Below are 7,010 nucleotides of genomic sequence, written 5' to 3' on the forward strand. Positions count from 1 at the left end.
ACATAAAAAATGAGAAGTTAAACTTCAAAATAAATAAATAAATAAATAAAGGCTGCCGTGACCTATTCACCCTTCACCCTCCATCTCATAATCTATAACTGGTCACCTTAGAGTACGGAGTCTGCTTCTCCTCCACCCAATCAAAACCATGTGAATTTGCAACAGGGGAGGAAAAAAGACCCCTTTTTCCAAGGCCCTGCTTTTTTTTTCTTTTCCTTAGAAGTGCTTTAAGCCCTAACCAATTTGGCTTAGTGGATAGAGCATTGGCCTGTGGGCTAAAGGGTCCTGGGTCTGATTCCGGTCAAGGGCACATGCTTGGGTTGCGGACTCGTGCCCAGGAGGCAATCAATGATTCTCTCTCATCATTGATGTTTCTAAGGCTCTCTCCCTCTCCCTTCCGGTAGAGGGCAGCCTGGGAGGCACCTGGGCATTTCCTTAATTATCATCAGCTGATCTCAGGGCGTAGGCCGAGTCACACCCTGGGAACATGCTTCCCCAATCATAGCAGCCCAGGTGTAGGCAGGGGCGGGACTAGATATGTAAATCTAGGCCTTTAAAATAAACGGGCTGTGTGTTGGTCGGTGTCTTGCTGCTTCTCCATCAGAGAAGATGGCGGCCCACCCAGCTCCCAGCTTCATGAATCTATTTCTGCCTCTTGGTCTCTTTCTTTCTTTAATTTCTTTTGTTTTTAAATATATTTTATTGAGTTTTTACAGAGAGGAAGAGAGAGGGATAGAGAATTAGAAACATCAATGAGAGAGAAACGTCAATCAGCTGCCTCCTACACACTTCCTACTGGGGATGTGCCCGCAACCAAGGTACATGCCCTTGACCGGAATTGAACCTGGGACCCTTGAGTCCGCAGGCCGACGCTCTATCCACAGAGCCAAACCGGTTTCGGCTCTTTCTTTAATTTCTTAATCCCCAGCTCCTCCACTCAGCAACTGGACCAGAACCTTTTCCGTGATGACGAGGAAAAGAGAGAAATACCACTACACTTCCTCTCTGAAATCAATAAAAAACATATTTTTTAAAAAGTGCTTTAAAACAAAAATTTGTATTTTTTATTTATATTGTATACTTTTGTCATATTATTAGGGGTCAGCCATTTTTAATGATCTTGGGATGACCAAACCGGCCTGTGGAGTGTTCTTTTGTCCTACTTCTTTTTTCTTTTTTTAAAAAAATATATTTTATTGATTTTTCACAGAGAGGAAGGGAGAGGGATAGAGAGCTAGAAACATCGATGAGAGAGAGACATCGACCAGCCGCCTCCTGCACACCCCCCACCGGGGGACGTGCCCGCAACCAATGTACATGCCCTTGACCGAAATCGAACCTGGGACCTTCCAGTTCGCAGACCGACGCTCTATCCACCGAGCCAAATCGGTTTCGGCATTTTTGTCCTACTTCTGACTTTACTTGTGGCATAACCATTATCATTTCAAAGGAGAAAAAAATAAAAAACCTTGTAAGAAAAGCAAAAACAACAACAAAACTATCTTCTTCCGAGCATTCCAGTAACTTTTTGTGTACTTACGTAGCTGTACTATTAATGGTTGGTCTGTATGAGATGGTAAAAAAGGCCAAAGGTAAAAAGTATCTTTGTTTTTTTTGTCCATGAAGTTGCTGTTTGTTTATTTATTTTGACCTGTTTGATGTATGTGTGAAGCAATGTTGTCCAACAATAAACCGGAATTTAATTTTGCTGAATTGTTCTAAAAAAAAAAAAAAATTACCATCGTGGACGAAAGGGGCCACCTGCTAACCTGACAAGCTCAGGAGAGGCCTGCATGGCAGTCTTGCAAACTCAGAGACCTAAAATAACCAGAAAAGATGGTCTGAAAATTAAATATTTAACTACAAACAGGTTATAGTGGGTAGTCATGTCCTAGGCCAGTATTTTCCCTGACAAAGATCAACTTAGATCTTTACTGAGCCCATTTGTCCTTTTGCGTCTAAGATAACATATCTGAGATATGCATGGGTAAGTTGTAACTTCCCTTTTTCCAGACCCCTCAGGGCAAACAAATGGCACCAGGACATTCCCTCATTGTTATTGTTATCAAGTTAATTGTCAGCTGTTGATTATGTAAAACTATCCTGTATCCATCTATGTAAAAGAAGCATATGTCCATCATTTCACTTTTTACCCTACTCCAGAGGTTCCCCCACTTTGCTTTACCCCAACTCCTTAATCTATCACCAATGGATTTCAGGTAACCCACCTAGGTCTCTTTCCTTTGATTGCAATGTATAAATACAGATGTAACCCTCCATGCTCCAGAGCATTATCTCAATTCCTTGAGGTTCTGCTTCCCGGCATATGTCGACAGTTTGGCTCAAATAAATTCACAAAAATTCTTTACAGGTTTCAGTGATTGTTTTTTTTTTTTTTTTTTGGTTTTTTTAAAAATACATTTTATTGTTTTTTTACAGAGAGGAAGGGAGAGAGATAGAGAGTTAGAAACATCGATGAGAAACATCGATCAGCTGCCTCCTGTACACACCTATTGGGATGTGCCCACAACCAAGGTACATGCCCTTGACCGGAATCAAACCTGGGACCTTTCAGTCCACAGGCTGACACTCTATCCACTGAGCCAAACCGGTTTCCGCTTCAGTGGTTTTTTTATGTTAACCCCAGGTACTTTGTGAAGTGAGCATCTCCAACCTCCCATTTCTGTCCCTTAACCCAGGCCCAATATCTGGGAAGAGGTCTGCATTTCTTTGTGAGAATATACTTAAGTAGACAATGATGTCTTATTTTCTCTTAACATGAAACCACTTTGGTCCCGGTCCAGGCGGCCAGGGTGGAGTAGACTGGACCCTTTCTTGGGCCAAGGATGTGGGCAAAGAGGGGCAGACCTCAGGGCCTGGGCTCAGCAACAGCAGCTGGAGCTTCTTTCCAGGTGCTGAGCAGCACCGTGGTTCTAATGGGTCACTAGTTCCCCTGGCGGGAGTGAGGCCCAGGGATATGTACGGGCTGTGGACACAGTTCCCACAGCAATGAGAAAGGAGCCTGAGAGGTAAGCTTCACCCCACCACAGCGCTTTGATTTAGCGGTGAGCCTGCGTCATCCGGCGCCGGCCAAGCCTCACTCTCACTGGGCTTTCCCCCGCCCCCTGGCTGATGCAACAAGGCCTGGAAGTTGAGTAGAAGCACGGAGCCCGGCAATGTTAGAGCCAGACAGCAGAGGGCAGCCTTTGCACACCCACAGCAGCATCCCCTGGAGGCCACGTGACACCAGCTTTGCATCATCCCTCTTGGCGTCCAGGGGCCCAGGAGGAAGGCTCTCCGGCTAGCCAGCGCCAGGGCTGAGCCCCCAGGAAACATCTGGGCATCGGAGGGAGCAGCGTCCCTAGCTGCTTGTGCCACGGAGTCTGACCTGCTGCTGGCGTCACAGAGTTTGTGGGTGCCCAGCAGACCTGCAGCTGTACACTCGGTCTTACACAGGCTGGCTGTGAAGGCTCAGAAAGGCAGCCGCTCAGAACTCACTGCTAGATCCCAGATAGATCATGTATTAGAAGCTGCATTTTTTGTCTTCTTTATGTCTTAAAAGAGGCTTCAGTACTGATTCACAATTAGTAACGGTTTCACAGGATGAAACGACGCCCCCCAGTTTTCACATTTACTCACACACAATACCCTAGGGGTGAGTGTGGCTGGCACCCTGGGCCCCCAGTAGAGTCTGTCAGGCTTTCCTAATCCAGACAGAGGACAGAGGAGCTGGGGAAAGGAGGCCAACCAAATACCGGATGTTTGCAATCCCTGGCGTCACCATCATCCAGTGTCTTCAGGTTAATCTATGGAAACCCCTGAAGACTGATTTGCTTAACTGTTCTGAAACACAGGGATTCAAAAGTCCCCTTTCTGCCTGCCAGGTGATAAAGGGATTGCCCAGGGCTCAGGGTCGAGGCCAACTGTTTGAGGATTTTATAACCCTAATCCTTCCATCAACATCCTCATCTCTCATCCAAGTGCTTGAAGTGCCAGAGTTTGATCTCTGGCTTCCCACAGACAGAGCCAAGCCTCCTTCCCCCACCTCCTTCCCCAGCAGCGTTTATAATCCGGTCTCAGTGTTCCCCCTCTCCAGCCCTCCACCCACCGGACCTGCCCCTCTCTCCACTTTCTCCAGCCTCTTAGCTTTCACCTGTGGCTTTTTAAAATTATTATGAAATTAAATACATTTTCTTATTTTGGAAAAATTATGGATTTGCAGAAAAGTTGCAAAGATAGTTCCAATAGTTCTTTTCTAAAATATGTTTTTATTGATTTCAGAGAGTGGAAGGGAGAGGGAGAGAGAAATAGAAACATCAATGATGAGAGAGAATCATCATCGGCTGCCTCCTGCGTGCCCCCCTTGGGGATCGAGCCCGAAACCGTGTCCTGACCTGGATTTGAACCGCAACCTCCTGGTTCATAGGTCAGTGCTTAACCATTGAGCCATACTGCTGGGCCCAATAGTTCTTGTGTGATCTTTTCCCATGGCCATGGTACATCGGCCAAAACCCAGAAACTAACATTGGGACTTGACAGTTAGCTACATTTCAAGCTTTATTTGGACTTTGCTGGTTTTCCCAATAATGTCCTTGTCTGGTCCCATTCAGGATCTCATGTGGGGTAGGTATGAGGTTGAATGTAGGTGTAGCTCATTTCTCATGCAGGCCCTGGATCATCCTGTAGCCTCCACGCCAGGCTCTTGGGAGAAAAGACACCTTTGATCATAATCCTCCATTATCTTAAATGCCTTTGGGTGAAATGATGAAAATGGCCAAAGGGCATCCATTTGACATTCTACCCAACCACCTGAGATACTGGCCTTCCCCCATCCTTTTGTTTTTTTCAGGTTTTAAAACTTTTTATTTGCATATTAAAAAATTGTGCATTCCGATAATTAAAATCATTTGAACAACAAAAAAATGGCACTCTGATTAAACTGCATTTTACAGCTCGCAGGACCCCTTGGACCAGCTTGGTGTTTACTCTAGATTTCACCCTCGTCCCACCCAGCTCGTTCCTTCACCAACATGCAAGTTCCCCCCCTTCCCCGCCAGCCAGCCGGGCAGATGGGAGCGGCAGGTGCGGCCTTCGTTGTCAGCAGTTCTGATGTGAAAAGGGGCAGCACAGTCACTTGGACGGATCCAACCTCTTTGCATCTTACGAAGTTAAACAGCTAAAAGAAGTAAAATGAGAAGGCAAAGCTTGTGGAATGCACAGTGCATATTGGCGGCGCATGCCTCATTACGATTCGCCTGCTTGCTTCTCCTGTTCATTCGTTTCTTTTGAAGGCAGTGGGGGGTTTTTTTTTCTTGCGTTTCTGTCTTCTTCAATTTCGACTTACCGAATTTCTCAATCTCAGCCATATCGGGTTCGTCAGACATGGCTGCAGAGGAAGCCGAGCGAGGTGCGTGCACGAGAGAAGTCCGATCTGCTCAGTGACCGCCGCCGAGTCTCCCCCATTTAGAGGTACCCACTGGCCTCCTTATCTCTACAACGGCCTCGCTATCAAGATTCTAAGTATTAGTCACTCACTCTTTAGTATGAACGGCAGGCTTTGCGGCAGTGTTGCACATGACTGCGATGCGAAGAGGGGGAGTTCTCTGGGACAGGAATCACCTAGAATCTCGAGTAATAGTAGGAATTAAAGCCTCTTTGAGAATCCCATTAATTAGAGAAAGTCCCCTCACTCATTTTTAAAAAATTTAAATTCTTTATTGTTTAAAGTATTACATAAGTTTCCTTCCCCCCCTCCCCGCAATGACCTCTCCCCAGCCGCTCCCACCCCCCAGCACATGCCCTCACACCCTGCTGTCTGTGTCCATTGATTAGGCTCAGGTGCGTGCATACTACGTAGTACAAGTCCTTTGGTTGATCTCTTACTCCCCACCCCCTCCAGCTTTCCCTCTTAGGTTGGATGGTCTATTCAATGCTTCTATGACTCTGGCTCTATTTTTGTCCATCAGTTTATGTTGTTCGTCCCCCACTCCTTCTGTGACTGGCCCTCTTGTACCCCCAGGATACCTGGAATAGCATTTGGACACGTCTACCCCAGAACCTTCACATTAGCTCTGTATCACTGATGTCCACCTTCTACATTCTTCCCCTAACCCCACAGCTGAAACGCTGACACAGGACATCATTTGAGACACACATCCATGCGGCATCGAGAGGCTGGCAAGATGAATTCCTTTCCTGTAGAAAACTAGAGAGAATCTCCCTGTAAGAAAATCTTACTGAGGCCAGGCCCTCCTTCCAGGCTCCTCTCCCAGCACTCTGATGCTTCTGTCCAACTGCCCAAAGGTCACTGGGTTTCACTCAGAAAATCAAAACAAACCCATGGGCAAAGGATGCAGACATCAAAATGTTAGGATTTCTATTGCCGGAGATCTGCTCAAACTTTGCTGCCTTTTTCCTCCTCCTGCCCGAGGTTGAGGGTAGAGGGGTGCTAAGTTCTTCAGATCCTGCCCAGGCTGGCTGATGTGCCATTCTTGGTGTCCCCTCCCCCAGATGGACCCAGCCATACGCGAGCAGAGGATTCCCTCATCCCCTCAATGCCTCCTTGGACCTGACCCTCACAGGCCTGATTTCTTCCAGCTCCTTGCAGTGGTCCTGTGGGGATCAGAGGGGATTCGGGCCTTCAGTAGAATGTTAGGGGAGCCAGGGAGGGAATGTCCTTGTCTGGGGGGTATATCCTGCCCTTGGTGTTCACACCACACCATGTGCTGGCGAGGATTTGGAGTAGATCAGGACATTTCCCGTACATTAGGGCAGTAGATCACCAGACAGGATGGAGGAGGACTGCAAGGTTTGGATTTACAACAGTGTTCTCCTGTGGTCCCTATGACCTTTAAAATGCAAGTATCTGGTCAAAAACTCTAGTCTGGCCATCTTTAAAAGTACGAGTTTCGCCCTAACCGGTTTGGCTCAGTGGATAGAGCGTCGGCCTGCGGACTGAAGGGTCCCAGGTTCGATTCCGGTCAAGGGCATGTACCTTGGTTGCGGGCACA

At 47.0% G+C, this 7,010-nt stretch overlaps 1 pseudogene across 1 annotated transcript; it reads right to left on the reverse strand.

Annotated features, from left to right (window-relative positions):
- Window positions 1-5,121: 5,121 nt before the first annotated feature.
- Window positions 5,122-5,439, reverse strand: LOC307092640 (thymosin beta-4-like; annotated as a pseudogene). The gene has a single exon. The product of its transcript is annotated as a thymosin beta-4-like (transcript).
- Between the last annotated feature and the right edge of the window lie 1,571 nt (window positions 5,440-7,010).

This window comes from Cnephaeus nilssonii (assembly GCF_951640355.1).
Source record: "Cnephaeus nilssonii genome assembly, chromosome: 20".
Taxonomy (NCBI): domain Eukaryota; kingdom Metazoa; phylum Chordata; class Mammalia; order Chiroptera; family Vespertilionidae; genus Cnephaeus; species Cnephaeus nilssonii.